This window comes from Catharus ustulatus, chromosome 2 (genome assembly GCF_009819885.2).
Source record: "Catharus ustulatus isolate bCatUst1 chromosome 2, bCatUst1.pri.v2, whole genome shotgun sequence".
NCBI lineage: Eukaryota > Metazoa > Chordata > Aves > Passeriformes > Turdidae > Catharus > Catharus ustulatus.
Window position 1 is genome coordinate 58,104,057 of NC_046222.1, and position 25,873 is coordinate 58,129,929.

A 25,873-nucleotide genomic window follows, 5' to 3' on the forward strand; every position below is an offset into this window, starting at 1 on the left:
ACATGGGACATGGGAAAGCTACTACATCAGGAGATGGTGTTTTCCCCAGCACCCCACAGCGCTCCATGTTATGCTTAGGCTGTCCTCCCTCTGTTAGCCCCTTGCCTGGGCTGGGCTCCACTTCAGCTGTGAGGGAAGAGACCCAGGAAACTTTTCAATATTGCTCTGTCTTGAATTCTTCTTCATTGCAAACTCTCCTGGAAAAATACCCTCCTGCAGCTACATCAGCACTGTGTCAACACTGAAAGTTTGCAGTGGCACCCAGAGGGGGTAAATTTAAGCAAATTGTTGGGCAGTTTTAGAGGAGCGCCAGGAAGGGCTGCGCCTCGATCAGGTTCACTTTGTATTTTCCCAGCCCATTCCCTAAAACTTCTGCAGCAAGGAGCCAGGGATCCAAATTGGTTCTGTCAGCTGCCTAATGTATTTGAGGATGGTGCAAATAAGAGGTAACCATATCCCCTTTGCCTGCTTTCAAATCTGCCCAAACACAGCATGCAAAGTCAGGCAAGACACCAACTGGACACTGATTTTGCAACCCTCATGATTTCAGTCTCCCTTGGACTGCACTCACACCCCCCCAGTGCTGACAGCAGCCCCTCTCTCGGCATGAGGCAGAGCAAAAAGGATGGTCTACTGATCCATCCAAAGCAGGAGGCCAGCAACCTCCCTCTTTGAAATGCCAAATCTCAGGCAATGCAAAAGGGAGCCACCTGTCTGCTGAGGAAGCTCAAATCCTCTCTAAAGGAAGGAAGGAAAGGAATAAAGGAACATTTGCCCTGAACTTCCAAATTAATTATATGCCTTCTGGGAAGAAGACAGTAAATTTCTTTTGGTAAATCATTAGTCACAAAACACATTTCAGGCTGGCTGATCATTCTCTGAAGTTCGAACAAATTCAATAAACTGGTTTTGCCAAAACAAATTAAGTTGGGGGGGGGGGTGGTGGGGAAGGGGGATGTGTTTAATCTATCAGAAACAGTTTGTTTAGACACTTTCTGAGCATGAGCCCTTCACATTTTGAAATATTTAACTTTCTGGGTACTTACAATCAAGGTCATGTAAATAAAGGTCATGTAAATAAAATGGGTGGTAGTTAACTTCCCATCCAATAACACAAAATTAATACCCTCAGCTGAAAAATGGAAGATGTAGGTTTGATTTCTTCCTGTGGCTCAAGGAGCTGCACTCATATTCCAGAAAACACCACTGCCCATAAGTCAGTGCTGGTGTTTCTGCTCTCCTGGTTCATTGTGGATGGTGCTACAGAGTTTGCAAGTTGTGTCCTTTCTGATTAGAGGGACTGACTCAAACTAAAGCCCTCTACCCCTTTGGAGGGCAGTAGTCACTCAGCCAGTTGTTGGCCCCTCTCAGTTTTTCCCAGTGCTCTGCCAGTACCCCACGTGTGAGGCTCGGGATGCTCCAAGGAGGAGAGCAGTGCCAGGAGGTGAGGATGAGGCCAGGAGCAGAACTGGCAGAGCTGCCTGCAGCAGCACATCACACACTCCCTTGCAACATGGACAGAGGAGTAACCAGGGGTTACTTTCAAGCCAAAGAGAAGTACAAACTACTGCCAACTTTATTGATTTAATTTGCTTGGCTTTCGTCTCAGAACTCCAAGCAACAAACTTTTGGTGACTTTTTACCTCAAATTTTGGGGTTTTTTTAACCTCTTTTTTCTTCAGCAAATTAAAAATCCTGATGTTGGGAGAGTAGAACACCATCTGCATTTTGGTCATTTATTTCAATTACTTTGCAGATCTGCAACAAACTTATGACTTGGTTAATTACCCAATCCCTCCTTGCTGCCCTCATTTGACCCATTTCCACTTTATTTAGATGTCTCAGTAAAATAGACTGGTTTTTTTTCAAATTCTTCCGGGAGCAGTTGTCTTTTTACTTTGGATAAGGCATCAAGGAGGCCTAGTTGCTCACCCCATCCATGGAAAAAAATTAAAACTTAACCTTACTAACATGTAGTTTCCAAATTAATTTCATCACTGTCTACATTTCTAGTACATAGAGTGGAAAATAAAGAGTCCATTTGTTTGGCATAAAGAGATTAAAAACCCAACATAATTTTCCAATTTCATGTTTTCTAACATGCTTCATTGTATAGCTGAGGGAGAAATCAGCTGAATTTCCCTCATGCCTGACCATATGATCAGGAGACAACTCCTGCAGGTACAATTCTGTGAGGGAACTCTTTTGAAGTTAGAAGTCAAAAAGACTTTCAGGGGTTTAAATGCCTTTTTAATGTGGTCTCTTTTCAGTGTGGAGTGCAGTCCACACTTAAAGGGCTTTCTATATGCCTGTGAGAAATGCCTTTCTTGAAACTCATTTTTTCATCTCTGCTCTACAAACTGTGCAAAAGCTGAGATTTGTCAGTATATCCTCACATGCTTCAGTGTGTGCTCATCTTCACCAAGGTTCTGTGAGGTCCCAAAACCAATAGAAGATTAGTCTGAATCAGATTATGTAGGTCACAGTCTAAATGATGAATGCAAATACCTATTATGAAAGTAACAAAAAAACTTATTTTTCTCCTTATTCCCTTTAAAGTCAAGGACATCTTTGCACTGAACAGATTCTACTTTTCACAGGGCAGCCTCATTGTATTTTAATTTGGGGGCCATCAGTCAGTGAGGCTGCTACATGTCCCAGGCAGGTAGCAAACTTGTGGAGGTCAGGTAGGACCAGGTCCTTGTGTTCCTCCAAACACAGACTGCAATCCTCAGTTTGCAGGCATCATTACACTCCAAATAGTGACTTCTCAGGGAAATATTAGTAGGCATTGCCTCAAAAAGGGCAGAGGGGTTTCTAACATGGTAAAGTTTGCTGTCTTCTCTTATCATGGCATATCTGGTAGGAGCTGCCTCAGGTGGACTGTGCTTTTGGGTAAGGCTTGGTCTTTCCTCCACGGCACCACAGCTGGGAGACAGCTGTCTTGTGCCAAAACACCCCCTGCAATGTGCTGGGCACCATCAATGAGGCCCATCACGGTTATGGAAATCAGGTGGCTCTATGCTTTTCCTTTGAGCTTTGAGCAACAGAGGAAAGAGTGGGTCTGGAATCACCCATTTCTCCTCTTTCTCACTGACTTTCCTTCCCAGTTAACCATTCAGGCTGCAGTGCACCCCCAGACTACAAGGGGGAAAAGAAAGAAAAAAAAGGGAAAAAAAATCCAAACACCTTCTGGAACATTTCAGTTTTCATAGTCTTGTCACCCAGTCCGAGTGCAACAGTCAGAGTAATTATGCAACCTTTTAAAATATCACAGTGACATATGAGGTAATGCCACTTTCTACTCAGGCTCCGTTGGGAGCTGCTAGGCTGAGCCCTGCCGTCAGCAGTGTTTGGAGCAAGCACTCATCCACCTTCATTTTCACGGGGAAACAGGAGTTCCCAGAGCCCAGACAGGATGTCATGGCACAGAAACAACCCTCTGATGTGAAAGTCCCCTTCATTTCTGAACGCATGTTTGATGAAGAGTTGCTGTAATTCTGATTTGGGAAGATAAAATATTTGTTATCCTAATAGTTTATGGATCAAGCTGGCTGAGACTGGCTCTGAGACTGTGTTCAGCCATAGAGAAACATGGAATAAAGCTAGAGCTGTAACATTTTTATAGCCTGATTGCTAACCCCTCTCCACAGATTTCGCCTAAAGTCACCTAGAGTCTCTGAGAAAGCAAACAACATGTTTTCTTTTACTAGACCCGTTAGTTGTTATTTTAGCATTTATTTCACAGTGAGCACATGGAACAAGCAAAGCCTGACTAATCCTACAACCTTTTCTTCTACTCCATGCAACACAGCAAGCCCATCACATCACCCTGGACTGTGGAGGAATGAGAAACTGCCCATTCCACCCCACCCCACTCACAGTGGGTGGGAGCCCATCACCCTCATAATTTCTGTCTTTCTCACTGGATATTTCTTCAAATGTGACCTAGACTTGAAGCTTACATGAAGTGCTGAGGAATAGTCATGTTTGAGGCATGGATCAGCAGACCTAGCAGGAACGTTTGGTCTTTCCTCTACACAGTCTACTTCAGTGAACAAGGTCTTTGTCCTGTGTAAAGGTGTCAGACATGTTTAGGCTCTCATAAACAACTCCAAAACTCAGCCTGTGCCTACACCTGAGCATATGTTTGCACGCAGACAGAGAAGCCTGCATCAGGAAAAGGAAAGACTTGTGATTAATAGACAACGCTGACGTGTCTGGGGACACTGAAGAGCTGTGCTCCATGAAGTCCCTGCTCCCCCAAGGAAACCGAATATTTTTAGGTTGGAGAGGACAGACTGATTATCTACATGATATGTGATTCCTCTGCCCAAATGTCTCCATAGAGAAGAGATGCTCCTTGGGAGGACTGCCTCTTTGGGTCTGCAGTAAGAGAAAAAAGTATTTTTTTTTTAAAACAAGTGACAAAAAGAATCCAGGCAGCAAAAAGATAGTCACTTTTTTCTGGGTTCTTGAAAAAATTAAGGAGCAAGTCTTTATGCAGGACATCTCACTGCAAGTGAAAGGAAAGACAGCAACTGTGAACAGCCAGCATGGATTAACAAAAGTTGAACTCATCGCTAACCTGGACAGGGGAATTTAACAAGCCCTCAGCAAGTCTCTTGGTGACACCAAACTGGGAGTACACTGATACACTGGATGTCACCCAAGGACCCAGACAAACAGGAGAAATAGGTGTTTGTGGAAAAAGATACACATTTTTCTTTGAGAAAACAGTGCTTTGTGGATATGGATCTCACTGATCCCGACTGTGGGAATGAGAGCTGTGCACATACTGAGCTGTATTAACACAAGTGTAGGCAGTGTTCTGAGGAAAGTGGTTATTCCTTTCTTCTCAGGACCTGCGAAGATACATCTGGAATAGTGGAATAGTATGTCCCAATTTGGGCCCTGATCAAAAGTAAGGAAAAATTTTTACAGAGATGGTGGTTGAGCACTGGCACAAATTGCCCACAGAAATCGTGACATCTCCATCCCTAGAGGTACTCAAAATGCAACTGGACAAGACTGAGCAACCTGATCTAACTTCAAAGCTAGCCTTGCTTTCTGCTGAAGGCTGGACTACAAGACCGCCAGAGATCCAGCCTGAATTTTTCCACAATTCTATGATTTATGATAGCTCTCAGCAAATCCTGTGCCATTATGTTGCTGAAAAAATGGTCTATACTTTTACAAGGGGAATGTTTCAAGCAGTATCAGCACTTCCTATTAAAATTTTGGCAAATGCATATGTCAATATTTTTAAAATGTAAATTGAACATTGCTGCTTTCATTATTTTCCCTACTTTCAGGAAGAAAATAGATTATTAGTAAACATGAATTTTCTAAAATTATATCATAAAAATTCTGGCAAAACCCTCTGGAAATACGTTGTAAAAATAAGCAGAAAAAGTATCAATTTCAGATCATAAGGAGTGGAAAGATCTTCAGAACGTCAAAAATAGTGAAATAATTTAACTACCTCTGTAATTTCTATAATGCAATAAACATATGCATTACCTGCTGGGTAAAAACCATGAAGACATTTTCCATTTGAATTAAGCGAATTCAATCCCATAATTTCCATTCTTTGGTGCTCATTTTCCTTAAATTATCTCCTGAAAGAGTTTCTTGGCAAATATGTTCCCTGGAACAATTCACTTTAAATAAATGTTGCACACATTGCAGAAAAAGCAAATTTCACTTTTGTAATTGTCCCACATTCTCGCTACAAACTGCAGCACGTGAACAGCAGTACTGCACATAACCTTTATGCAGGTCTGGACACATGAGTTTCCAGTAGCAAATATTTCTGACTATTTTCTCACAAACAGGCAGGCAGATGAGGCTGGCCCTTCCTTCTTTGTTTATACTTAGCCATGCCCACAACACAGTGACAGTAATTTCTTCTTCTGATGTTCCTGTTGGTGCTGCCAAGAAAAGAAACTACTGTATATCAGAAAGCTTTGGTTTTATGGGGACGCCTGGGAATCTAACAGGCCATCTACCTGAGAAACCAAGAAGTTCTGAAATATCAGAGATGGCACATCCTGCACCCCTTCCACCTGTATTATTTTGTGGGCTTGCACAAAGTGTTGTTAAGACCTCGAGTAACCTAATATAACTAAATTGTCGTGATCCTAAGGAGCCTTTTAAACTGATTTATTTTGTGTGATTGCATCATCTCAACATGATATGATTGTACCTGGATTTTCCTCTACAGAACTCCAGACCTTGGGCTGAAGTAATGTCCAAGATATGGCTGGGCGCTCATGCAGTGCATTGCTGGAAAATCTCATCTTGGGAGTAAATTCTGATCAACACTGATCTGAGAGCAGAGGCATATCCTCAAGACAGAGTCAACAAAAAGCAGATCCACATCACTTCCACCAAAATCATTGCTTATCAGGCTCTCCAGTATTGTGTCACTGTTCTTCCATTTTCTCTTTGATTGTTCACATCTAAATCTTACCTCTCCCCTTGTAGCAAAAGATTATTCTTTATTATTCTATGTACCAATATACTTCTAGTTATGGATATTAATCAATATGTCAGTAACTATGTAATGTCAACACCATGTTATTCTTTTAGTAGATAACAATATAAGGAAAATAATGGAAATCCTTTCCACTGAACTTATTAAATTCAAATGAGAACACATATATAGAAGACACAGAATTTATGACAAAGCACACAAAAACCAAAATTAGGCTTAGATCTTTCAGCAGCAAGAATGGACTACTGCTGTCGTGTTTCTTCTTCATTCTGAATATCAGTATTTCTTAACTTCTTTCCCTAAAAAAATCAGATTTGTGTTATTATCCAGCTTTTCTCCCTAGCTTGGTGTATATTTTTTATTCTTTTTTTTTCCAAATATTTACAGCATGTACCAGGCTGCATTAATAAAATTTGAACCTTCCCTGGATTATTAAGAAAGCCAGTAATTAAGATACATTTTAGAAACAATCTTTGCAACACCTAAAGGCATTCCAAATTGCTCAGTTTTGCGGCCATTTATCCAGATTTCATGTTATGCAAAAGGGTTTTTTTAAATTTGATTTAATTTTTTGGTTAAAGCTTTATTAGGCATAGAGAAATGCAGTTCTGAAGTATAAATGCTGTTCTTCAGCTTGCTTTAATAAGTATGATGAAGTCAATATGGTTATGTTTCCTTTCTCCAGCTGAGACTTTGACCTTCAGTATAACATTTACCTCATTTTCTTCTTCCACTAATTAGTCTAGGCTATAAAAATGGTTTGTCTGGCAACATTTAGTCTTGACAAAACAGTGCAGGTTATTGATCATAATTTTACTGTCTTCTAGATGTTCAAAAATTATTTTACTTATCAGATGTTGAGTTTTGGATTAAAATACTTTAAAAAATGGTAATTACTAAAACTATTCTCCTTTTTGAGGATTGCTAGTGTTCTTCTCTTCTCATTCCAGTCATTTCTCAGTGCTTTCAGGTTTTTAAAAAGTCACTGCTCATGGTCTGGTAAGTCCTTTTGCTTGCTAAGACCTAGTTCATATTTCTTAACCTGTTTGTCTTAACCTTAAAGTAACCATATGATGGAATTCTGAAAAATTAGCAACAATTATTTTAGAGAAAAACTTTATAAAGGTATTCATTGCCTTGATCTTGAATTGCCACGAATTGTGTGTCTGTTAACAATTCATAGTGGATTGTTTCCTAGGTTTTTAATCTTGCCTTCTTTAAAAGTTAAGGATGAAAATTTTATTTACCTGAAAAGGAATAATTTCTCCTCAGAAAGAAAAAAAAAAAGGAGGGAAAGCTTTCATTTTCTTTATCCTCAATGACTAATTCACAAGACACACACAAGTTCACCCAGTTTACACTTATTCCACACCAATACCAATAAAAAACACTTACTAAATAAAACAGTTTGTGAGTAGTCTTGGCTAGGTTTCCCTACCCTTCCCCCCTACTGTATATTTTATTACCTGTCCTATTATGAAGTTACAATCAATGGAACAATCTCTTGTTGAGGCTACATGTGTTCTCAGTTGCAATCTTAATTCTCTTCTACTTGTCACAGAGTCACGGAATGCTTGAGGGAGCACATCTGGTCCAACCCACCTGGTAAAGAAGGGCCACCTACAGCAGGACCATGTCCAGTCAGCTTCTTACTGCCTCCGAGGAGAGACAATCCACAACCTACCTGCACAACCTGTGACAGTGGCTGGTCACCCTCACAGTAAACAAACCTGTTTTCTGATGTTCAGAGAGAACTTTATGTGGTTTAGATCCGGCCCATAGCCTCTGGTGCTGTCTCTAGACACCACTAGATAGAGCCTGGCTGTGTCCTCTTTACCTTTCAAGTATTTATATACACTGATAAGGTCTCCTCTGAGCCTTCCCTTCCCTTCCCTTCCCTTCCCTTCCCTTCCCTTCCCTTCCCTTCCCTTCCCTTCCCTTCCCTTCCCTTCCCTTCCCTTCCCTTCCCTTCCCTTCCCTTCCCTTCCCTTCCCTTCCCTTCCCTTCCCTTCCCTTCCCTTCCCTTCCCTTCCCTTCCCTTCCCTTCCCTTCCCTTCCCCAACTCTCCCAGCCTCTTCTCACAGGAGAGGCGCTCTAGTCTCTTAGATATTTTTGGGGCCCTTTTCTGGACTGTGTCCAGTATGTCCAAGTCTCTCTTGTTCTGATGAGGACAGAACTCAACCCAGCACTACAGGTGAATTTCCCCATTCACATCAAAGAGGCCATGGACAATTTTCTTTTTGTTTTTCATCAAATTTTGCAGATACTAATCATGTGTGCACTCCCACAATGAGTGGGAGTTGTAATGATTCAGAGAAATTTTTGGTTGCCAGCCTGCCTATTATTCTCAAATCAGCACTGAGCAACACAACAAACCTCATTAGAGTCAATGGAAAAACTCTGCGCTGATTTCTGCTGGTGGAAGTTTGACCAGGACTCTTCCAGGTTGTACTGAACCTGGTTAGCTTGAATAAAATATATTTGTTACATTTTCTTAGATGGATTAGAAACAATTTTTCAGTTCATGTAGGAGGACATTTAGATGAGTTTTTAAAGCAATGTTTTCCTCTAATATCCAAGGAAAAGGTGACTGCTGCTCTCATAAGTTTACCAGATTTAAATTACTCATCTTTCCTAAGTCCATTAAGAAATAATACACTTTTTTATGATTTTGCCAAACAGCAAGAATGTAAGCTTTCCTGCGCTACTCCATCAATTACTTCATGGCTATAGTGGAAAGGTTGCTGCACTCAGGGGCTAAAGGGTGATTTACTCAGCACAGTTAGCACAGTTAACTGAATCTTTGGCTTATTTAGCAGAAAGACAGGCATCTGCTGACAGAGAGGCAACAATTTTTGAAAAGCTATCTGTGAAGAAATGACTCATGTTTCGGGAAGCCCCTAAAAAGTCATATTTGAAGTGAGGACACTTCAATTTGAAGAATGCAGTCAGTATAATCTAACAGCAGCAGTGACTTCAGTGGCAGTTTTGGGAATTATCAGGTTTTTTGATCACTTGGAGAGATGTGGAAAGTGAGTTTTTAGTGATTGTATAGATATAATCTCAATTATATATATATATAATATGGGATAGTTTCTACAAATGCCAGCATTGTTTCATTACAGAGAGCGGACCATCATCCAGATCCTCCATGCTCTCTTAGCTGGAATTCAATCACTTTCTTTTTTTTTTTTGCTCTGTCTCTTCCCTATCATCCAAACTCTTCTTCCAAGAGTTTCCACTGGACTGCTGTCTTGAAGTAATTTCATTAATCTCTTACACGTTACAGCGAAGCACTGCTGGTTGTGCTAAATATGCTGGGCTGTACAGAAACTAGCAGTAACTCTCTGCTTCTGGGCTTCCTCACCCTGAATTCTTTGGACTGTGAAAACACTTTTCACCAAAAAAAGCTCCCCAATAAGACATTCAGTGGAGGGAGCAAAATGTTCTTGTTCAGACCTAGAATGAAGGCTCATAGGCCAGGCTGGATGAGGCTTTGAGTGACCCAATCTAGTGGAAGGTGTCCCTGCCCATGGCAGTGGGGTTGGAACTAAGTGATCTTTAGTGTCCCTCCCAGCCCAAACCGTTTATGACTCTCTGGCCATACAGCAAGATTCACTTATGTATGTATTCTCACCATGCTGGTAGTTTTCCTTTAATTGACTAGTTGCACAACCTCACTTCAAACAATATCAGAAAAAAACAGATAGTCAGAATAAGATTCATGTACTTATACTGTAATTTAAGGCTTCTAATGTTTATAAACCTAGCTTTGTGGATACAGGCATCAGATTAAATGGCACCAGCCTCATTAACAGCACTGCTATAATTGTCTACTGGCACATTGGATTACTGTCATGTGCTGAAATAGCCGATAAATAACCAATCAATGAACTACCAGGACACAGCCATACATGCATCAAAACAAAGGTTATAGGTTTCAGCTTCCTTCCTCCACAGACATGTGCTATTGTTTCAATTACTGCAGCAGTCTCCAGGCGGTGCCTATCAGAAATTGAAATAAGGGGCTACGTGGCCGTAAGCAGGAACCTTGAGCAATATGACAAAATTTGTTTCACAGGCATGACTGACCCATGGAACTTCATACATTCTCAAAACATAATAAACACAAAGATGAAAGCAGAGATTACAAACTGCAATATTTTTCTTATTAGCTCAGTAAGAAAGCCACTGATGGGAACTGACCGCAAAAGATGCATGAACAATGAGGAATGAGAACCAGCATTTAAATACTGTATAGGAAAAATATAAAAACAAAGTAGTCTCAAGACATAGATCATTAATAGTGAAATCAAGGAAAATTTTCACATAGATTTACTCCAAGATGGCAGCTGCTCTTAGTAGTTGATCCAAAGCCTACTGAATTCAATGGAAATATTTAACTTCAATGGACTTGGGATAATTTTCACTTTTGGCTGAGAGAGTTGGATTACTCCAAGTTAAAAGAAAGAAGACTTGGCAAATGATAGCTGAGACTATAGCATAGCAAGGGGTCAAAAGACCTTAGCTGCTAGACCATCCCTGATGTGATTCCACCATACCCAGAGGAGTTGCTGAGTCAATTTTGTAGAGACTGATGATGGCATTTGTGTTTTTCAATGAGTTCAGTTTGTAAGTCAGGGTAAAATTTCATACAGTAGATGTGACCAAACTGAAAAGTTTGGTTAATTTAAATACAATAGTGGTATCGGTTTAAATAACTGCAGAAGTTTTTTTTAACATATTAAGTGGCTATATTTTATGAGTATAACCTCACAGCTATGAAATATAGCTCTCCAATGATATAACCATTCTATATAACTTTCTTCCCAACAGCTGCTGGTGGGAATTTCACCATTTCTGAAATAAATATGATATGCATACATACCATATATGGAGGGAAAGGGAGAGCAATAGGAAATACAATGAGCTGATTCAAGATATGTTATTTATTTGCACACATTTTTAATGATCTCATATCTCAGAAGTGGTGGAGGGAACCTGAGCCACTTGTGAATTATGAAAGGTCATCAATAACTCATAGCAATATATGACACATCCATTCAGGTCATCCAGACTTACTCCATGCTTGGATCTGTTTATCTAACACCAGTTTTAGTTTAGTCTGTACTGTGTGTTGATTTCATAGTACATCATGTAGCAATGAGACCTCTTGGCTACACTCCCATGTAAGATGACTAAGTTTGAAGTATAAGAGAACCTGAAACAAATTTTCAGAGTATCGGTTGGTTGAACTGAACCACACATATCTACTTCCAATGACATGTTGTGAACATTAAGTAAAATAACTTAAATGTATGAGATTGGTTGTGTGCACGTGCATCTGTAAAAACATTCTCACATTTCATGCAGTTGAAACTCAAAACTTTTCCTCATGCATGTTTCTCTCCCTAAGAAACTGAAATAGCAAACATACAACAGAGATTACTTTGATAGTAATAGCACAAGACACTCAAGTACTACAGAGATGAGCATAGTAGAAGAATGAAATGAATTGTAATCCAGTTTTTTACTATCTTAAAAGAAAGCTAAGAGGCACATTTTATTCCCAGTCACGTATCTGAAATTCAACAATTAGGTATAATCCATATAGAGACAAGGGTATAATTTACTTTGCTATTCTTAAAAACTGTTCAGGCTACAGTTACACATGTTTTAATTATAGCTACTTTGCGACAGCTCTCAGACAATAAACTATATTTGAAAAGGCAGTTCTGAAAAAAAACCCCTTGAATTTAAATGGGTTTTGCCCAAGAAATCTTAATCAACTGATTAAAAATATTAAACTCCTCTGCTAGTTCCTCTTGGTAATAACTCACAATATCAAACTGACCAGGTAGTGCCCATTATGCCAAAAGTTCATGGCAATACCCTGGGGCAGAGCTCATTTCCTCCAGCCCCAAGTACCCCTGTGGTTATCACTTCATGAGCTAATGTGAGCTTGGTGTGGGAAATGCATGGCACGTGGGGAGCTGTGGTGAGCACATGTTCTAGGCAGTGCTGCATACTTAAAAGGTGCCCAATGCTAGCACTGTCATCACTACTCACACGTGCAAATTCTCAGCACAGAGCAGTATCCAACAGCTACATGGCAAGACAGGATGCATTTTGGTGACCTACAGATGTGATTTTTGGGATGGCTGCAAACATTCAAGGCCTTTGGACAAGCACCCCACCTGGCTCTACATCAGCCCAAATGCTCCATAAACTATTTTGTAGTGTTCTTGCATCAACTTGGCATGAATAAAAATAAGTCTCCAAACCAAAATACTCTGAGTACTTCTCACGTCACATGTGCTGTTTGAGGCAGACACCGAAGTAATTTATCTGCACAGTTGTTCTCTAATTTGACAAAAACCTGAAGCCAAAGGGTCTTTAATATCAAAGAAAAATTAATTCCATGCACGCAACTCTTGGTCTTTTCAACTACTTTAATCAAACTCTCATGGTAAGTCATTTCACATTTTATACATGAAATAGAACATTCTGTTTATAAACCAGAACACTGCACAAACATCGTTTTTGTCAGGGCAGGAGAACAGCTCTCAGGCAAACAACAGCACAAAGCAATACTTCCTACAGGCTGCTGGGCACTTCACATCACAAGATAAAGTGAGGGTTACCTGTTTACAGCCAGAAGATGGAAGATAGCTTGGTCCTATCTTTTGCTGTCAAAACCTTCCCTCAACTTAATGGCAAATGTGCCTATCTAAAAGCGACAACTTGTCCTAAAACTAGTTTGAATTTTTTCTCCCTCACCCTTTTAGAAAGCTTCTTGCCTTTTTTCCCTCCTATTGCCTCAAAATTGGCTTTAAACAACTGGGTTATCAATTTTTGTCAAATTGGTTTTTTGGTTGGTTGATTGTTTTTTTCCAAACAGGACAGCTAACTTTGAGAAAGTTAAAATAGAAGTATTGGGTGCAACAAGAAAACTGAGCAAGTGGCAGAGCATAGTGGATGATCCCGACCACAAATACCCAGAGCTACAACCCACAAAGCTCAGAACGGCACAATTTTATAACTGAAAGAACCACCAGACATAAAGCCAGAAGGGGATAGTCAGGATGGCTGAGGTTCTGCCAGGAAGTGTTTCTATACCTGACATGTTTCAGAAAGTGCAGGGTGAAAAACAGGGCTATCTGCTCTTCCAACAGGTTGTCCACCGGTCCTAAGAATTAAAGCCAGCCCAGAAAGCCGGGCTACACTGAGTCTCCCTCCTAATCCATGAGAGGACAATCTTATGGAAACAAACCACCATCATCTATAGAACTCTAGAGAAGCTCACCTATCAGCTACCAATATTGCTCCTGCCCTGGGGATGAATGGAGGCCAGAAGTCTACAGTGTTTCCCACAAGGCTACAACTCTTCAGATCCAGAGGTAAAAACTTCAAGTAAAATAAAGAAAAGTAAAAATAGAGCCTATAGTTTTAAGTTAGCACCTCTTCCAGTTACTGAATGAGCACACCAGTCAGATCAAATCCTACAAACCTGATTCTGACATCACCACATTAAATGTATTGCACTATCTTTGTCAATTTAAATCAAATCAGTGCTGATTTTTCCTACTATTAGATTAGAGTTAGGCAAATGAACTGTTCAGTAGGACTGCAGAAGTCAGGTGTTCTGAGTACAGTGTTGATGGGCCCTATGCACATACTTAAACACAACAAAAAAGAATACACCAGAGCCTGACTAACACAAATCTGGCATGAGACCAGGATCTAAGCCTTGTTTTACTCATTCATACATCACCACCACATTTTTCAAGCTCCACTGTCATTAAGCTAAGATACAGAGCAATCCATCACTGAAAACCGTTAAGTAAACCTTTTTGGGTCAAAAATATGACCTTTCATACAACTTGGTCTGAAAAGAAGAGCACTTTCCTGATGTGGCAAAGGGAATTAAGCAGAAGAATGCAACACACTATCAACAAGTGAATCTAACAGCTTCATCACTAATTAATTATGATTTCCACAGGATTTATGCTTCATGGTTGACTGCACCTTCAAACAAATCACAACAATGAACTCATCCTTGTATTACCTACAGCCCCACCATAATAACCTCAGTTCCGTTGTTTCTCCTCACTGCAGGGCTCCTCAATCCCCTAACACAACATACTTACGCCCTTTCTATTCTTTCTTCTCCTAGGTAGATCTTTTATCAACTTTGCCTAGCTTGCTGGTGAGCCAAGAGACATCGAGACCTTTGTAGGGACCAGGGCTACATGAACACAGTCTGACTGGCCAGGACACCCCATGTTGGCTGCTCAACTAGTCATTCAGGAGTCAAATACTTTTCCACAACAGAGGCCACAAGAGTGCTTCAGGTGCCCTGTGATGAATTCTGGCACACTTTTCATTTGGAAGGAGAAGACAGGACATGGTGAAAGTCAGGTAACTGTGGATCCTTGTGCTCTTTCACCATACATCTCACAGACCTTTTGCAGAAATTTTCTATATTGGAGACTTACATCTCTGTCGAATCTTGATGAAATTGGTTTGTGAATTGAAACAGTAACAGTGAGAAAAAGACCTGACACACCTGCCCCCACAGTGACTACATACGTAATGTCTTTAGTCTAAGAACTACTACTGATAAGATGCAAGCGCATAAAAAGGTGCCACCTTAGTAGAAGGTAGAGATTTGCTCACAGAATTTAAAATTCTTCCTGTTGTGCAATTTTCATGTAACTGCTCAAAACAGTAAAGTAATGTCCACGGTGATAGAGAAAATCTGGGAGTTGCAGAGGTAGGTTAGCATTACTCCCCTTCTCTGACTAAATCACCTTGGCCAATGGAAGGAGACTTCCTTTAGCTGCTCTTCACCTGTCAAATCTAAAAATAAAAATTATCAGGGCTAAGAATTACCTAGGGTCTTTTTGAAGCTTCTTGCAGTACTTAGAGGAAGAAAAATTCAACTAATAGATCCACAATCTTCTGTTAATAATAAAGTTTCGATGCTTTTGCAAGTCCTGTTGTCAATAATTACCCTTCTGCTCAAGAGCAGCTCGTCCGTGCTCTGGCTTTTGCTTCTATCCTGAACAATTGTTTGTTCTGCATTCAAGCCATAGGCACTGCAACTACTCCTAGCTACTTTGAATTCTAGTCAATATTTGTGATGTCCGATGTTTTCCTCCATTTAATTTATTTAGGCATTTGTAACAGATGGGTGAATTACAACAGCTGATAAAGACAACAGCAGAAAGATACACCAGCTGAATAACTTCAGTCACAATCCCACTTAAAAATCAGTCTGTTCTGGTTATCACCATCCTCTACTTCGGTTTCAGCCTGATTTTTAGCAACTATGCTTCTCACAAAGTCCTGGGCTCAGCAAATAATGTTTAAAAGTTAAGCCACTCAAAATGGAAGTAATAATGTTCTAAAGTTGTCTACTGCCTCCATCCTTTATACAACTGCTGCTAAAATGAGGATGGTGTGGAAGCAGAGAGGAAAATGGAACAGGCAATTATTTTTCATGTGCAAATCAGTAAGATTCTGTAGAAACATTGTGTATAGTTAGAAAATAAGCATTCCAAAGGTGTACAGCGTTTCTTTCCTGTTCATGGTACTTCATGATCATGAAGATTTGGAAATAACTATGTATTCTTTTCATCCCAGCAGGAGCTAAGGCTGTTAGTCAACATGCCAGGATGCTTTATTACCACTGGGAGCTCGGGTCAGTCCATCTGTACCATTACTTTAAGATGGAAAGTTGTCCTCTGGTAATTAATACATTTCCACCTCTGTCTAATTAAAGAGATCTAGTGCATCCATTCTCATTAAAAAAGAAATGTGGAGCTTTGCAGTTTCTCCAGTTTGGGGCTGTAAAAGCACTTCAAACATCAGAATAATTTTCTAAAAGTAATGAGTTCCCTCGTTCTAGTTGGAGCTACAGCCCTGGTAATAAAGCATCTTTGCTAAAAACTGCTGTCTGCAGACTGATTCATTCTGGTGGCATGAGAGAGAGATTCAGACTGCGAGTGCTCTGCAGGGAATCTGTGACAGTCTTTCATCAACTGCATATTCTTGACTTACAAAAACAAAAGCAAAGGCATATTGAGAAGATCATGGAGCCTCATTGCTGGGCTGCAGAGTGTTTTAGCTGAAGATTTCAGACTCAGCTACAACTGCGTACTTGAGAAAACAGTACCATATAAACTTAAAATCAAGCGTGAGATTTCTGTCTCCATTGCTGTCTGTACAAATCAATGAAATCTCAGTTATTCTCCCTCGAGGCATCTTGTGGATTTTATTTTTCTCTTAACGGACCCACTCTTCTCCTTTGAAGTGGCAAGCAGAGACAGTGGCTTGCCTCTCTGGGGTAATATGCATAATGAATGTGCTCTCATACAACTGCCTCCTTTCTTGGCATATCTGCAGGATACTTGCACCAGATCCTCATCTGGATCATACCAGTGTAAATCTTGAATAATTTAGACAGAAATCATTACAGCTGAGGAGAAAAAGTGCCCAACAGGCTCCAGCAGGAGACTGGCCTAAACAAAGTCTGCAAAACTGTTGTAAAGATACCTCACAGAAATGTCTTCAGAAGGCAATGCCAGGGCACTGAGCTCCTAATTTACATGACCTTGCTTGGCTTTCCAAATTAGTCAGAATTAGGGAAGAGACAGAAGCTTGGGCTACAGCCCACCTTCCCTTAGCTTTGCACCTTCTGACACCACTGGGCTCCTGGGAGGAGCAGTTGTCCTGCTCCTTCGAGTGTGGGAACCACAGGCATTTCTGGCACTTGCATGCAGAACTTGCAATACACTCTCCCCTCTACTCACACCCACATTAAGCACAAGACAGTGTTTTCCATCAACACTTATCAAAGTGCCAGTACTCTGAGATGAAAAACTGAGGGAAGAAGGGGGATTCAGCTAAGAAAATTAACCACTGCCGTCAACCCATTGAAAACTCTTCTAAAAGCTTTTTTCTTCCATATTCTCCACCAGAGTGCCAAACAAACAGTAATTAAAATATATATTATGCGCAAAGGCACAGATTATTCTTCCCACTGGATTTCTTGAGTGGTTCTCCTGTCTTCTTGCATCAGTGTTTCAAACTGTGAGCTTTCTGAGACATGACTTTCATTATCTCTGGGTCATTAGCAGCTCATAACTCAATGTCAGATAATACTGATAAAGAGAGACAAAGGGCAGACCCTTTTCAAATTGTGGAGCCAAACATACTGCACTGCATTGTGTAAAGTCAAAACTGTATGCATTAGTTACCAGGCAGTGACAATGCTGGACACTTGTCTGGCTAAGCAAAGTGGATGGCACGGCACATTGCTTTCAGCAGTGGGATTCACACAGCTGCTCAAAGGCACACACTGACAGCCACGTTGAGTCAAAGATGGGTCTTCAGGGATCTTGGTCACCAGAACAGAACCCATGACTCAGATTAGTTTAGCTGGGGCAGAGCTGTAGCTTCAGAACAATAGTCTAAAAATACTCCTGAAAACCCCAAACCTTGCATTCCACTGTGATCAAGACCTGCAGCACAGTGTTTGGACTTCCACATAACTTTAGGATTTCTGCATCAAATGCAGAAGGTGCCTCCAGCTACTCAGGACTTGCAGGGCTCCATGGGATGTGTCAAAGTCATCTTGGTAAGCAGGCCTAGGATCACTCTTTTAATAATCTCAGTATTTTATAGGGAAAGTAATATTTTAAGAGTATCCTAGTGACTATGCATTCACATAGCAGAAGACCCCCCAGGTGCGCTGCACCAGATGAACAGCCTGACCCTGAGCAGCCTGAGTCATGTCCCATCCTGGTTTTCATTCAAGCCACATGAATCCCACATTATATGCAACACCATAAAACCAGTTCAGTAGAAAAGATTGGAAAAACCCTCCCACATGACTTTATTTGTCACTGGTATGATTCAAGGTACTCCCCAGTTCAGCAGGGAATGTCCTCAGGCTGATGAGGGTGGTGTACTCAGCTTACCTACTCCTTAGTCATAGCACCTAGCTCTCAACCTAGTATGTAAACACACTGAAGTCTACCTGTTGGGGCTTTTTTAGCTAAGAAAAGGACTGCTGATGGTGAGCACATTCCTGTCTCTGTGTTTTCTGTGCAGGGAGCATGACTCTGCAACCACACCCTTCAGATAACCATGAAAAATACTTTTTTGACAGTTAGGAACACAATGCAGCCCAAAGACTGTTAGTTCTGTCAGCATGCAGAATCTCTCTGGGACCAAATCGGAGATGGCCCAACAAGGAACCTACTGAGAGAGCGAGGCTGGGGAATCACAGATTTAATTCACCTAAAACTTAACAAGCAGTGGTAATTTTATTATAGATCTGGCATCATCTGATTTTCTTGCACTAACCTGAAATATCCTCTTCCAGGGCACCGTTGCTTATTAACAAACTTTACCAGCTGGCTGAGGCAGGGCTGCAGTGATCAGCTTTCACCATGTCTTACTTGTAGCTTTCTGGAAGCAACTGAATGAATGACACCAGAGTGTAGAAAATCTCTAGGACAGTCTCCTAAGAAGATGAGTTATTAGGCTGAACTGAGAGCAATATATGCTTTTTTTTTGCCAGAAGGTCCTCAAATAAAGTAACTTTTTCCACATGACTTTCAGAATCTTGTTTTGTAAGCAGAACAAAAAAAACCCCAGTTCAATATTGTTAATTGGGATTTTTTTTTAATTATCACGTCAATAATTTTTCTTTGCACCATTTTATTTCTTTTTCTACGAATGTCTATTGTGCTTTAAAGCCTTCTCAGTTAAATAAACTAAAAAGCAGCTTCAGTTGTGATCCTAGACAGACACAGCTGAGCCGTGTTTAATCAGTCTGGATTTTGTTGCTAAATACATTTTTAAAATCAAATCCACATCTTTGCAAGGATGCTAGGGAGAAAGGATAAAAATGTAGTATTATACAACCTGCTGAAATTCTCTGCTACTCTGGTGTAACATGTCAATGTGTTAAAATTCTCCTCTCCCACTACATACACACTGGAACATATCAAGCAGGAAAATGGTTTTGGAAGTTGGAGAAACTCATGATCAAGTTTAGAAATGGGGGAATGAGTCTCCCATTTTCAACATGTAAAATTACACAGATATCTCAGTTTAAGTATAAACTCTATGCTTGAGGCACAAAGGTAGGTGGCAATTCTACCAGTACTTGGTGAAATATTAACAGCACAAATTTGGCTCCATGATTTCAGAAGTGCAAGGAAAGTGGATTGGTTCTCTGATGACAAGGTTGAGATGTCGATCTACCACAAAGCTCAATAGGCTGAGGGTACTACAAAGCACAAAGTGGGGAGGAGGCTGAATATGGAAACTTTGAGACTCTAGAGAGAGTTTCATGGGATCAGAGGAAGCTTTGTGTGAATAGGTTGGCATAAACATGCCTTTGGATGTCAGGCCTATATAATCAAGATGGCAGGAGAGTGATTTGAAACAATAGTGCTTCTATTGAGAAAAGGCACTTGGATGCTTTGGAAACAGAAAATCTGAAAAAAAAAAAAACCCTGTTTGGAACCATGTGCCTCTTTTTTCATGATAAGGGTCTGCTGCCACCTCCAGCTCAGTTTTCACCATTGCTAAGTGTCTCCCACCTCCAATCTGGTGAAGTAAACACCATGATCATGATCCCAGATGGCCCCACCTGCACTGTGGCACTGAATGACCTGAAAGTCTGAAGCTGAGACATCCAGGAGCCCCTCTCAACCTGCCAGGCTGCAGAAATCCCAGCATTGCTCACTGGAGGGACCTAATCTCCAGCCAGGGTTGACAGTGCCATCTCAACCTGCAGTGCAGGTGGCTCGCAGGTTCCTCATCAGTTCCTGAAGTTATCATGTCAGGCTGGAAAGGCTTTAAGGCTATGTGATCCCTCCCAGAAGAGTGACAATAGAACCAGGACAAGAGCTGTGTGCTGACAGCCCAAGCACAGCCCATGTGTCCATAACACAAATCAGCAGTGAAGACATCATGTAACCACACCTTTCCCCCAACAAACCTTCCCTGTGGCCACAAGGAGATTACAAAGCGTGAACAAACTATTACACATTTCAGTACTGTTTACAAACAGGTGTGTCTCAGATATTATATAACTATGCATGAAGGAAAGAGTTTTGATTGTTTCTGCATTGCCGAAGTAACACTATCAGGAATGAAAGCAGCTCTGCTCTGAAGATTTTTGCAGTTGAATGGTCAGACCATGTTTTGTGACTATGAACAACAGGGAGGAGCTCTTCTCATTTGTACTATCCACAGGGGTGCCTGTGCAAAAATACAAGACAGTTATCAAAGACAGGGGCTGCAAACCAGGACTGCCATGGGATGGTTGAAAAGTAGAAATGGAGATGGACAGTTAATCCTTATAACAAAGATCTAAGTCTGACAAAACAGAGCCTGGGATTATAGCACGGAAAGAGGAGGTAGGTTCGGGAAGGTCATTGTTTCATTTAATTTGAGGTCGGGGCAAGGTAGGGCAAACAGAAAGAAGAAATGGAAAACGTCCTTTAAATGGTTTTATTAATCATGACAGGATCTAGTGCTGAGGGTGGGAAGAGAAGAACTTTATGCTTTTTACTAGTGTTTAAAAATAGTCCCACCTTCAAATGAACACAGTAAGGGAGTATTCCTTCAAGCAAGGGATAGTGAGGAAGACGTTAAAGCAGGTTTCTGGAGCATTCATAGCTTCTTCCTTCATGATTTTCTGCATCCATAACAGAAATAGTAAGGAGCAGTGAAGTGGTAAATACAGTAGTAAATTAAGGCAGTCTGGTCCCTGTCCCTGAGGGTAGCAAGCTGCAAACCCCTCATCTGTATGACTAACTTCACTTACTCTCCACAAATGGATAGCCATTCCCACGTTGTTCATTTGGAGTTTCTCCTCTCCTACACTAATTCTGGGCCTACCAGCCACACACACAGAGCTGACCACGGCCAAACCCATGCTAAGGGCTCTGCTAACAGTTCAGCACTATGGGCAATCACTTTCCCATAGCCTAACGGGCTGGAAATATGAAGCCACATTCACCAGCTCTAAGTAGGCAGGATCCCACCGGACCTTACTTTGAAGATAAATCATCTCACAGACAGATTTCATTTAGCTTAATCATCTTCCTCTTTGCCTATAGTTAATGTGGAGCAACTGGAAGGCTTTCATCCTTGTCATTTTATGCCAGTGGAAATTTCCAGTGTAAAGGTCCTACCTTAGTTCACTGATCAGTAACGTAAATGTCTCTTCTGGACCTGAACTTGCAGTGAAGACTGGCTAGTCTTTTGGGAGCACAGAACTGACTTTGCTGTGCTCTTGCTGTCTGCAAGTGCAAGAATCAAAAAATTTGAAAAAAAAGGTTCTCCCATTAACAGGAGACACAAAGGTGACAGCTGTCACCACACTCTTGTCATTGCATTAGTAGTGCCCTAGTCCCAGTTTTGGGAAAAGGACCCTGTCCCAGCCCCAGTCCATGGAGTGGGGGTCCAGCAAAGCCCATTTATTCAACTGTTAATAATTTGATCTTGCATATTTCATCAAGTAGAGCACCTACAAAAGGAGACAGGAGCTTTGCCTGAGAGGACTCTGTAGGATTTTGGTCTTTCATTTTAATGGTTAAGCAGCTCTAAGTCTCGACCTTCAGCAGGGCTGAGCAGATCTGTGCAGATGGGAGAATGCTCCTTCTTTTCTTGTGGTAAAATTAAAAAGAAAAAGAAGCTCATACATCATAAAATGTGACAATTCCCAGAGTAGTTCTTTTGGGGCTCCTTCGACCAAAGAGTTGTAGCACTGCCAGGCAAAAGGAGAAATGATCTTAATCACCCAGACCCTAGGAAAACACTATATCTTTTTTGTGAATCGAGTTTAAACAGAAGTTATGCAGGAAGGACCAAGTCAAAAAACACTTTTTCCAGATGTCAGAAAGATTGAAACACACATGAGGGAAAAAAGCAATGTTACGAACTTTTAGCTTGATATATCTTGTAGGTGAAAGAACTAATGCTGTAAAGAAAATGTTTGTCTAGTGCCGCTGAGTCTGCTCTAGACTATAACACTGGTCAAACAGCACTTTCACCAAGCATTTCTTAGCCACTCTGCTGTTTGAAGAGCAGAAAGTACAGGGAGGAGGAGAAAAAGAAAAACCTAAATGTGAACACTAAGTTCTATTTACTGAGATAAAGATTGAAGAAATAGATATGGATATAGAAAATGCTCTAGAAATATGTTCCTTGTTATAAATAAACCATGTTGCCAGCACTTAAATAAAAAAAAAAATCCCTGTTGAGAGTCACAGGGGAGCAATACCATCGCCGGAATATCTGCTGATGCAGCTGAACTATGCTTAAGACATCTGCTGAGATGAAACTACTTTGTGGCTGGAGGTATTAGGAAAAAGAGAGTTACTTCAACAAAAAAAAATAGGCAGTGTGTGAAAACAAAACCACACCAACTCTAACAGATCACACACTTCTACAACTGTGGCACCACCATACTGTAGTTATTCCATCAATCTGTCTGCCTTGGAATTGAAGTAGAAGATTGTAAAACAGGCTGATAAATGAAGAAACCTCCCCCACAGCACCACTTTCTGTTGAAACCTCAGATCCTGAGCAGACTCGCAAAATATTAAGAGAAAGCGAGGATCAAAAATAAGTGGGATTTGCAGCCAATTTATTCAAAATGAGTGCCTTGTTCACTTTGCTGCCAAGCTCCGAGTTCAGCCCCGGTGAAGTGTGCCTGGCAGTCCCTGCTGCTGTCCCTGCACCCAGAGCGAGGGCACAGCGCCGTGCCCAGCGCAGAGGAGCAGGGAGCCGGCATTCAGCACACATGCATTATTCATGGAACATGCACAGCTGCACCGCGGGTGAGTTTTAAAACAATTTCCTTAACTTGGAGTGGCTCTTGCTTCGGCTTGCAAGTGGTTTGATGCTGGCTTTGCTGCAGTTCATTCTTTGGTGTCTGCAGCTACATCAGATCGACTGCTTGACCACAAGATACAAAAGCACCTCCTTCTAATTAACTTTAAAAGTCAGCTTCAACAAAACACGAGTTGTTTCAGCACGTAAACCATACCTTGCCTTTTGAAGGCTGCAGCTTTCCAGTTTTTAATGAGTACAATTCTCTGCACTTTTGTCAGGAAAGTAGGAATTCTTGTTTTCATTTTTAGTATGAACTCCTTTACTCCTACTTTTTGAAATGCTGTATTATGATTACTAACCATTGGTCAGGTCTTCAGGCAATAAGGGACAGACTGCCAGACCTCCTGCACATGTACATTAGAGATATAGTTCAAGAATACTGAAGAACAGGTACCCCCACCCATGCCCAAACACTCACTTGAAATAGCAAAGTGCTACTGCTTCTCCCCCTTTCCCCCCATTCCTTTCTTTCCAATTTCCTCTAAAATGATCACAATTGTTATACACTGTTGTTGTCTCAAGTGTCACTTAAGAAGCATCTTCACCCCATTTTGCTGGTTTCCCCTGATGCTCCTCCACCAGCATTTTAAAAAATATTTGCCAGCCACCCCACAGAGTTCCTATGTCCCCCTTTCTGGCCAGCCTGATGATATAATTTTGCTCAGTTCTAGGGTTGTCATGGGTTTAAAATACAAAATAACTTTGGGATTATCTTTTATTCTTCTAGAAAAACTGGGAGTTGGGGGGAGCAATCAAAAACCCAGTTTCTCAAGCAGCCATAGCTGATACCTTTTTACCTGTACGTGAGGATCAGGCCCAGATGTGTGATGCTTTGCACAGCCAAGAAAGGGTCAGGGCTTCACAGAGGGAGGATTCCACAGATAATTTACTACCCAGTGGCAGCTTTTTCATTGATGAAACAACACATGAAACTTTAACTCCCTGCTAGAGTATTGTAGTGAATCAACAGCTCAGAAAATTCTCGAAGTCCCCTGTTCACATGGAAAAGCACTGGTAGCTCTGATTTACCTCTGGTCCCTTAAGTAATAACTCAGTAACTGAGGTAACTTTATTAATACCTACTTGACAGACAAAAAAGGTAATGACAGTCTTGTCACAACAAGTCTCATTGTGGCTTTTGCTTTTCCTCACTGCTGTTACTTTCAGCTCCTGTTTACTGGGAAACTTGACTCATTTGCTACTTTTGTAATCCACAGTAATGCAGAGTTGGGGGATTCCCTGAGGGAAGAGCTATTTAATGTAGTTGTAACCAGAGTTCATACAGAAGTGTGTGTGTGTGCGCATATGTGTTTGAATATAAGGTGAGCTTTGTATGGCAACTTTGGGGAAAAAAAATTAAAAATTAAAAAAAAATTAGTAAGGACAAAAATAAGCTTCTTATGGGTCCTCGAAAGTACCTCCACAAGCAAAATAAGCTGAGAAAGTAGAGGCTGTTTACCCCTGATGTATACGAACTTAAGAAATCTATAGGCCATTAGAAAAAGCATAGACAAACTCAGCTCTCTGAGGTCAGACAAAACACAAATATTAGCCATCCTAGAATTATTGGAGGAAGGAATGAGATGTTCAGAATTAGGTATGCCTTTTTGAACACAAATAGAGAATAGGTGACAAAATGATGCAGATGGTATGTATGATGTGTTGGTAAACAATAAAAGTGCTTCAAGCTTCCATTGTGTTAAGTAATACACAGATGTTCTTGTGGCCATTTCAATGGCACCAGTTTAGTGAGACTCATTTTTAAGCATATCAGTATTGGTTGTTCACATGTGTTCTAGTGCCATGTATAGTCCTTTTGAGCATCAAATGCCAATCCCAAATGCAGAAGGTTTTGAAAATCCTTCAAGGAGGTGTTACTTACAGCCTTTGCAGGACTGCATTCACATCAAGAATAACTTATGACCTAAGATGTCTATTCCAAAAATAATTTCTTCAGAGGAAACAAGTGATGTCCAATACTGAACATTATTAAAAGATGTTGTCCTCCTTCCCTGCATATTCCCTGCACGGTACTTTTGGAGCAGTCATGCAGGGAATATGTACCATGTTCATTGTGAGTAGAGCATATGCTCATCTCTCACATTAGAGAACATCCTATCCCAATGGTGTATTCCTCATTCACCAAAAGCTCAGAGAGAAGAGAAGGGGTTTTATACAACTTATTGCTGCAAACTGGAAAAATAAAACTAGCATAAAACAAACAAACAAACAAACAATGCAGAGACAGAAATGTGAAGTATTTCCATGAATACGTACATGCTGGTCTTTTCCACCCAAATAAATCTTCATGCTACCATAACTATTACATTGATTTTACTTCAAAAGATACAGGCATATCTGCAAACATTTTACCCCACATTTTTGTGGTTTTCTCCCTCTCAACCCATTTTCTGCTATGGAATTAATTTACAAACAATGTGTGTT